This window comes from Cebus imitator, unplaced genomic scaffold (assembly GCF_001604975.1).
Source record: "Cebus imitator isolate Cc_AM_T3 unplaced genomic scaffold, Cebus_imitator-1.0 Scaffold83, whole genome shotgun sequence".
In the NCBI taxonomy this organism is placed as follows: Eukaryota; Metazoa; Chordata; class Mammalia; order Primates; family Cebidae; genus Cebus; species Cebus imitator.
In genome coordinates, this window is record NW_016107398.1 from 2,466,631 (window position 1) to 2,474,460 (window position 7,830).

General features: G+C 44.0%; 1 pseudogene; it reads right to left on the bottom strand.

The window, feature by feature from the left end:
- Positions 1-5,968: 5,968 nt before the first annotated feature.
- LOC108308206 lies at positions 5,969-7,483 on the bottom strand (annotated as a pseudogene).
- Between the last annotated feature and the right edge of the window lie 347 nt (positions 7,484-7,830).

The following is a 7,830-nucleotide window of genomic DNA, read 5'->3' on the forward strand; positions in this document are numbered from 1 at the left end:
GTCAGAGTGGTCTCAGCAAACATATAATTTTACCTTTTAGGGATCTGATATAATTGAGATAAGAGACAATGTCATCTCTTTCTCTGAGCCTCTCTCAAGGTATTAATACAATATTGGATGATATGATTTGGCTGTGTCTCCACCCAAATCTTATCTTGAATGGTAGTTCCCATAATCCTCATGTGTGGTGAGAGACAATTTAATCATGAGGGCAGTTACCCTCATGCTGTTCTCATGATAGTGAATTAGTTATCACGAGATCTGCTGGTTTTATAAGGGGCTCTTCCCCCTTTTGCTTGGCACTTCTCTTGCTGCCATGCCATGTGAAGAAGGGCATGTTTGTAAGTTTCACCATAAGTTTCCTGAGGCCTCCGCAGCCATGCTAAACTGAGCCAATGAAATGTCTTTCCTTTATAAATTACCCAGTCTCAGGTATGTCTTTTTTAGCAGCATGAGAATGGACTAATACATTGGTTTTCCCTTACTCCATAACCCATTTATTTATTATTTTACCCTTGGCTACTATTTCTCTTTCTCTGCATTTGCTCAAATTTTCCACCTTTGGAAGGAACATTATGCTGGTCTATACTACAGGCGTAATACTAGTCTAGCAAATACCTCTCCCTCAGTCCATTCCTATTCGGAGATGTTAATATTACTTAGGTGCAGAACTAGTGAGCTATTTTTACGACCAGGCAATATAGCTGCATTCACTGTTAACCTCAATTTTTCCAAATGGGATGAAGGCATAACCCACCCCTATTAGGTCCTTAGGAATTCTGACATAAGGTTTAAAAACATAGGTACCATTTCTTGCTTGGGAATCATCCCTGTTTCCAGTACTTGTTATGACAGCCCTGGTCCTGTGACTACTGACTGCATTAGGTAAGGGGGGAAAATTGAGATGATGTAGGGAAGAGAGAAAAACAAAGTACAGTCATTATACCAGTGTGCTGCTCCCTTGGTAAGAATTGCATAGTCATCCTGGCATCCCTCCTTACCCACTCTTCCCCACCTCCACCAGAAAACAGAGGAAACTCTAGTGGGGACAGTCCTTTAGTCCCACTCAGGTTAAGCATGAGCACACACTCATGAAGGCATGCAAGCCAGCCCTGCATGCATTTATCTCTCCTATCTTAGACAACTAGTATTATATTTTCATGTTCCACTTCTCTATTCAACTATTACTCTGAGACGGATAACTCTCTGCCCATTGCTGTACAGTGTGTTCCTTGGTCTAAAGAAATGAAGGTCAGCTGTCCAAATTCATGCAATATCATCTGTTCTGGTTTTTTATAGCACTCTGAGCATTTGCATCTTCCACTCTGTAAGCAAAGCCAAATCCAGAGTCAGTGTCTATTTCTGTCAAGACCCATTCATAGCCCCTCAGGGCCACCAGCATCAGTCTCACTTGCCAGCTATGCTCAGGGCCTTCCTACCAGGGATCTGCCACATGGCCATAGGCAGTCTCTGTCTCTTTTGCTGACAAACAAAACAGTCTTTATTGGCATTTTGTGTCCCAGAGGATGCAAGAGGAACACGTCTAGATTAGCTTGTCTCTGCACTGCTGCATGACTCCCATATCCACTCATGTTATGTACCCAGGTGGCCCCCTTAAGTAAGCACATGGGGATATCTACTTATTGATTCCAGACACCTTTAGAACCTGGAGGGGGTTCTTCTGATGAGCATTGAGATACCTACTTTAAGGCACCCCTTAAATTTCCATAGTAATTTCTAAAGGACCACGCTCCATATGGGCATCCCTTTAATAGACCAGGTTTCCGTTGCCCTCCTATGCCATCAGGCCTTTGGTCACTGATCGTGAGCCCATAGAAACCCAAACCTAGAGGCTTTTAGCACTGTTCAGTTGTTTCCATTACCGCTAGTAAAACAACATGCGAGTTAGCTCACCAAGCTAATTTGTTTTTATCTTCTTCAGTCAGAGAGTGGCATCATTCCCAATGGTATGTTGTCCATTCACCATGGAACTGCCACCACAAACCAAGCAGCTCTTTGTCAGTCAGGTGACTGCTGTTTATATGGCACGTTCAAGCAACGGAGGAGTCCAGCAACTCCTCACACAGTTCTAGAGTCAGTCCTAGGGGGAAAGTGGCTCCCTGCTTGTGAGAATCTCCTTGAATTCCTCAGGTAGCATGAATCTGTATAAAACTTTCCATTTTATTAGGAACTCGTCTGGGCACTGTTGTCCACATTAGAGTGATTTTCTAACACTCAAGACATCATGGGTATTTTGGGTTTCAGGATCATTTTATATGCTTTAATCATAAGGGTACCTTACGTTAATGTCCCATAGCAAGGCAAATGCCCCTCAAGTGGAAATTCTCTAGTCCAGATTCCTACTAGTTACCAGAAAAAAGTCCCAGTCCAGACCCCAAGAGATGGTTCTTGGGCCTCATGCAAGAAAGAATTTGGGGCAAGTCCCTAGAGTAAAGTGAAAGCAAGTTTATTAAAGTAAAGGAATAAAGAATGGCTACTCCATAGGCAGAGCAGCAGCATAGCTGCTTGACTGCGTATAGTCATAGCTATTTCTTGATTATATGCTAAACAAGGGGTGGATTATTCATGAGTATTCCTGGAAAGAGGTGGGCAATTCCCGGAACTGAGGGTTCTTCCCCTCAGGTAGCTTCCTGACATTGCCATGGCATTTGTAAATTGTCCTGACACTGGCAGGAATGTCTTTTAGCATACTAGTGCATTATAATTAAAATGTATGTGTAAAATGAGCAGTGAGGATGACCAGAGGTCACTTGCATCGCTGCCTTGGTTGTGGTGGGTTTTGGCTAGCTTCTTTACTACATCCTGTTTTATCAGAAGGGTCTTTGTGACCCGTATCTTGTGCTGACCTCCTATCTCATCCTATGACTAAGAATACCTAACCACCTGGGAAGGCAGCCCAGTAGGTCTCAGCCTTATTCTTTACCCAGCCCCTATTCAAGATTGAGTCACTCTGGTTCAAACGCTTCACAGTTGTCACTGGGAGGTGCTCACTTTTGAGCCATAAGCCCTAGCCTATCTTCCATATTGGACTATCAAAACATTTGCCCCTACTAGCACTTAAGCTTCTAATCTACACTGTGTGGGCTCAGGCAATTTTACTAGTTCCTAATTAACCTGTGCAATTAATAGTGATTGAAGGGCAGATTTGCCCTTCTGTTTTACAGTACTGGGTATGGGAAACATTTCCCAGTCAGATACAATGTCCATCTCCAAAATACAGTCAGGCAAAAGAGATGCAACCACTTTCCATAAAACATGTTTAAATATACTAACCCTCCTATAAACTTTTATCTTTGTTAAAAGAAAAACTTTTGACAAATTAAGTTCAATAAAGTCTAATTGAGCAAACAATGATTCACAAATTGGGCAACCCCAGGATGAGATTAGGTTCAGATGACTCTGGGGCTGCCACGTGGTCAGATAACATGTATGGACAGGAAAAAACTGACATACAGGAAACAGGAGTGAATGTAAACTAAAAATAAAATTCAAACACCCCCAACTAGCTGAATGAATCCTTCCTCTCAGCCAAGGGTATTCCAAAGTTAAGAAGTTCAGGCTATGATAGGAAGTAGGGGTTGGACTTGCCTTGTGATACCCTCCTTTTTTTGGAATTCAGGCATAACTGACCAGCATTAATATTAAAACAGAGATCTTAAGACTTTTTGTGGCAATAAGAAACCAAATTCTGGTGGCTCATGCCTGTAATCCCAGCATTTTGGGAGGCTGAGGTAGGCGGATCACTTGAGGTCAGGAGTCCGAGACCAGCCTGGCCAACATGGTGCAAGCCTGTATCTACTAAAAATAAAAAAATTAGCTGGGCATGGTGTTATCAGAGACATGTGAACCAGAGCAACTCCATCTTAAATAGGAGAAAGGCAAAATAAGGCTGAAACCCACTGGGCTGCATTCCCAGACAGTTAAGGAATTCTAAGTCACAGGATGAGCTATGAGGTCGGCACAAGATACAGGTCATAAAAACCTTGCTGATAAACTAGGTTGCCGTAAAGAAGCCGACTAAATCCCACCAAAACCAAGATGGCTGTGAGAATGACCTCTGGTGTCCTCACTACTGTATTCCCATTAGCACCATGACAGTTTACAACTGTCATGGCAATGTCAGGAAGTTACCCTGTATAGTCTAAAAAGTGTTGGCATGAATAACCACTCCTTGTTTATCATCAAGAAATAACCATAAAAATGGGCATTCAGCAGCCCTCAGGGCTGCTGTCTATGGTGTAGCCATTCTTTTTTTCCTTTACTTTCTTAATTAACTTGCTTTCACTTTACTCTGTGGACTTGCCCTGAATTCTTTCTTGTGTGAAATCCAAGAACCCTTTTTTGGGGTCTGGATACAGACCTACTTCCTGTAACAGTGGCAAGCACCTATGGTCCCAGCTATTCACGAGGCTAAGGCAAGAGAATCACTTGAATCTTGCCGTGAGCTAAGATCATGCCACTGCACTCCAGCCTGGACAACAGAGCAAGACTCAGTCTCAAAAAAAAAAAAATTTTTTTTAAAGACACCAAATTCCAGCCTGACTGTAATGTAGCATCACATGACAGATAGCAAGCCCTAAAAGAAATCGAAGTATTTTATCCTAAAATACATATTTTGTAATGGCCTTGCAAAGCTGTCTGCATTCTGTAGAGAATTCCTTTCCCTTTCCAAGTCTTTTCCCTGATGGAGGAGAGAATTAAGTCTGACAGCTTTTTAAGCCTGATAAGAAACATTTACGGTCTATTCTCTCTGAATCCTATTACCTGGAGGCTTCATCTGCATAATAAAACCTTAGTCTTCACAACCACATATCTTAACCTAGACACTACCTTCTATGCATTCTAGGGCTTTAGATACACTTTCAATCAATTGCCAATCCAAAAATCTTTGAATCCACCTAGGACTCGGAAACCTGGAACTTTCTCCCCTAATCCCTACTCCCAGTGGTCTCCCCTTTCCTAACCGAACCAATGTACATCTTACATGTGTTGATTGGTGTCTCCCTAAAATGTAGAAAACTAAGCTGTAGCCCAACCATCTTGGGCACTTGTGGTCAGGCCCTCCTGAGGTATGTCCTTAACCTTGGCAAAATAAACTTCTACATTGATTGAGACTTGTCTCAGATACTTTTTGGTTTACAGAAGGTACGGAAGCAACTGTATTGGTTACAGCTTGGCATTTGCCTTGTTTAAACAAGGCTTGAAGAGTTGGCTGCCTGTGATCAGCTGAGATTCAGCAACTTGTTGCAAAGTGATAACAGTCTGTTTATACATTCAGTTAGGTTAGGGTTCACTGTGTATGGAGAAACCTTTATGCCAAACTTAAACCATGTAAGGAGGCAGCTTTAGACTAAATTAATTTAACATCTTAATTCTGTCAACTCTTACTTTCCTAACTATAGCCTCCCTTAGGACTTTACAGACATGTTTTGAAATCACAGTACATTGGGTTCCTGTGTCAAGGAGCCCTGGAAATTCTCCACCCCTGACCATTTTACCCACTCTTGTGCAAAAGGCCTTTGGGCCCCTGAGGTTGAGCCAAGGGACCCCCGCCCTTTTGTCAATCTTTATCTTGATTAACCTGCCTGACTGTTGCTTTAGGCAATTTTAGATCATTTTTCTCATTATAATCTTCGCCTCCTAACTTTTCATATTTCTCCAAACTAGGGTAAATACAGCAAACTTCTTTGGAGCCCATTAATGTTACAGGGCCAGCTGGGGCTCCTGTTGGTCCATCCAACCTTAAGAGCTTTATTTTGACTCCATACATTTCCATTGTATTCACCTCATTTCTTGATAACCATATAAAGATTTCCACCCTGCTAGACAAATCCCATGACTCTCCTCTTTTTCCTCTTAGTTTCACCTTTATCAATGTTTTCTTTATTCACCTTCTTTCTTTTTCTTTTTATTGAGTCCCCATCAGCTGCAAAGTTTGTTCCTGGTGTTAAGCGCCTTCTTCCTTTGCAATTTGGTCTTTCTTGAGTGGTCCTGTGAATGCTTTCTTCTCCTCCGTGGTCTGGAAGCAGCCATGGCCAAATGTGAAGGCAGTGTCAATGAACTTAAGTCAGTCTTCTCCAGAGCTCGCCGTTTGGTGTGCACCAGCACGGAGTTACGGAGGGTGAGCACTTGCTTCTTGGTTCCCACCACACAGCCTTTCAGCGTGACAAAATCATTGGTCACTTCACCATAGTGGACAAAGCCACCTAGAGGGCTGCTGCTCTTGTCAGACAGATCATAGTTGGTGGAGGCATTGTTCTTGATCAGCTTGCCATCCTTGATAAGGTAGCCCTGGCCAATCTTATAGATCTTCTTGTTGATCTCAGTGTGGTGATGGTAGCCTTTCTGCCCACCACGTGTCACAGAGAAGGCCACATGGGCAGGGTGCCATGCCCCAATACAGGCCACCTTACTCAGGCTTCGGTGGGTCTTGCGGGGCAGCTTCTTGGTGCGCCAACAGCTGGTGACCCCTTTGTAGCCTTTGCCGTTGGTCATCCCAACGATGTCCATCATTTCATCCTGCCCAAACACTTGGTTCACAGGTACCTGCTGCTCCAGCCTCTCGAGGGCCCAGTCCAGCTTCTCGGCCATGGTGCCTCCATCAGGTGGGCCACCTTCTGGCGCAGAGGAAGCAGGTGCATCTGGATGTGGGCAATGATGCGGATGACTTGGCAGTACTTCACACTGCTGAAGTCCTTCTCCCACTGCTTCTTTCCATCCTCATCCTGCCATTTCTTGCAGTACTTCGTAAAGGTTTTCCTCTTAGATTTATGCCAATTCTTAGGCCGGGCGCGGTGGCTCAAGCCTGTAATCCCAGCACTTTGGGAGGCCGAGGCGGGTGGATCACGAGGTCAAGAGATCGAGACCATCCTGGTCAACATGGTGAAACCCCGTCTCTACTAAAAAAAAAATACAAAAAATTAGCTGGGCATGGTGGCGCATGCCTGTAATCCCAGCTACTCAGGAGGCTGAGGCAGGAGAATTGCCTGAACCCAGGAGACAGATGTTGCCGTGAGCCGAGATCACGCCATTGCACTCCAGCCTGGGTAACAAGAGCGAAACTCCGTCTCAAAAAAAAAAGATTTATGCCAATTCTTATAGAAATGCCTCTTGCACTCCTCGCTGATGTGCTCAGTGAAGATGGTCTTGAAGTTCTGGAGGCCTTGAGGAGTTTCCACGTAGCCCGCAATGCCCACAACCACCATGGGTGCTGTCTCCACAGTGGTCACAGCCTCTACCACCTCCTTCTTGTTCACCTTGGATCCTGGCCTGTGGACTTCTCACATGTGGGATGTGGGTCATGCCAGCCTTGTATCCCAGGAAGGCTGTGAGGTGGACCGGCTTGCTTGGAAGGGTCATCCTTAGGGAAACGTTTCACCTTCCTATGATGCCTGCTGCTGTACCTCTGAGGCAGCAAGCCGAGGGACCCATGTCTGGGAGTGGAGAACTTTCCGTGAGACATCACGCTGTTAAAATCTGCCGGTAGTCACCTTATTTCTTAATAACCATTTAAAAATGTCCACCTTCCTGGAAAGTTCTTTGGCTCCCTTCTCTATCTTTTTCTATTCTCTTGTTAATTAACCTAATGTTTTCATTAGCACCTGTAAGACCCTTGAGGAGAAGCTGTGACAGCAAACTGGATAAAGCTTTCTGAACTTGCTTATGGGTTTGCAAAATCGTAAGGTTAGATGAGGATCTTCATTAAAGGAGCCCCCTTAATAACATTAACCATAACTCAGCAGGCGAATATCCCAGTCATTGTAAAGCTGGTCCCACAAGGTTTGCATATGAAGATATCAGCTGCTGTAA